Below are 557 nucleotides of genomic sequence, written 5' to 3'. Positions count from 1 at the left end.
CAGTGTGTCTCATCTTTTTTTAAAACTATGCTAAAATTTATACAACAAATTTACCTTTTTAACCATTTTTAAGTGTACAATTTAAGGGGCATCAAATACATTCACAATGTTGTATAACTGTCGCCACTATCCATTTGAAGAAGCTGTTTATCATTGCAAACTGGAGCCATTAATCAGTCACTCTCCATCCTCCCAGCCCCTAGTAACTCCTGCTTTCTGTCTCTGAATGCATCTACTTTTGAACTCAGTTATGTGGGATTCTCTGTTCTCTCTCACCATGTTCACAGAAGTCATACACCCATTTTGAGAATGGGTGTATGTGACAAACATAGCTATAACAAGGTTATAACTTGGATCATTTTTAAAGTATAGGGAGGATAGAAAAAGAAAGACAAGGACACATTTGTAGGATGGTGTTAATAGATAAAGTACAATGAGAAAGCTAAGACTTTGGTTTCAGTCTTGTAGAAACTAAGAAGAGGTCATCTAGCTCCTTTCAGATGTTTTAGTTTTTGATTTGGTTTCTTCTGAGGATAAATAAAGCAAACCAGAAGAGT

Source organism: Myotis myotis, unplaced genomic scaffold (assembly GCF_014108235.1).
Source record: "Myotis myotis isolate mMyoMyo1 unplaced genomic scaffold, mMyoMyo1.p scaffold_m19_p_16, whole genome shotgun sequence".
Taxonomy (NCBI): Eukaryota; Metazoa; Chordata; class Mammalia; order Chiroptera; family Vespertilionidae; genus Myotis; species Myotis myotis.
This window is presented reverse-complemented; position numbering follows the sequence as displayed.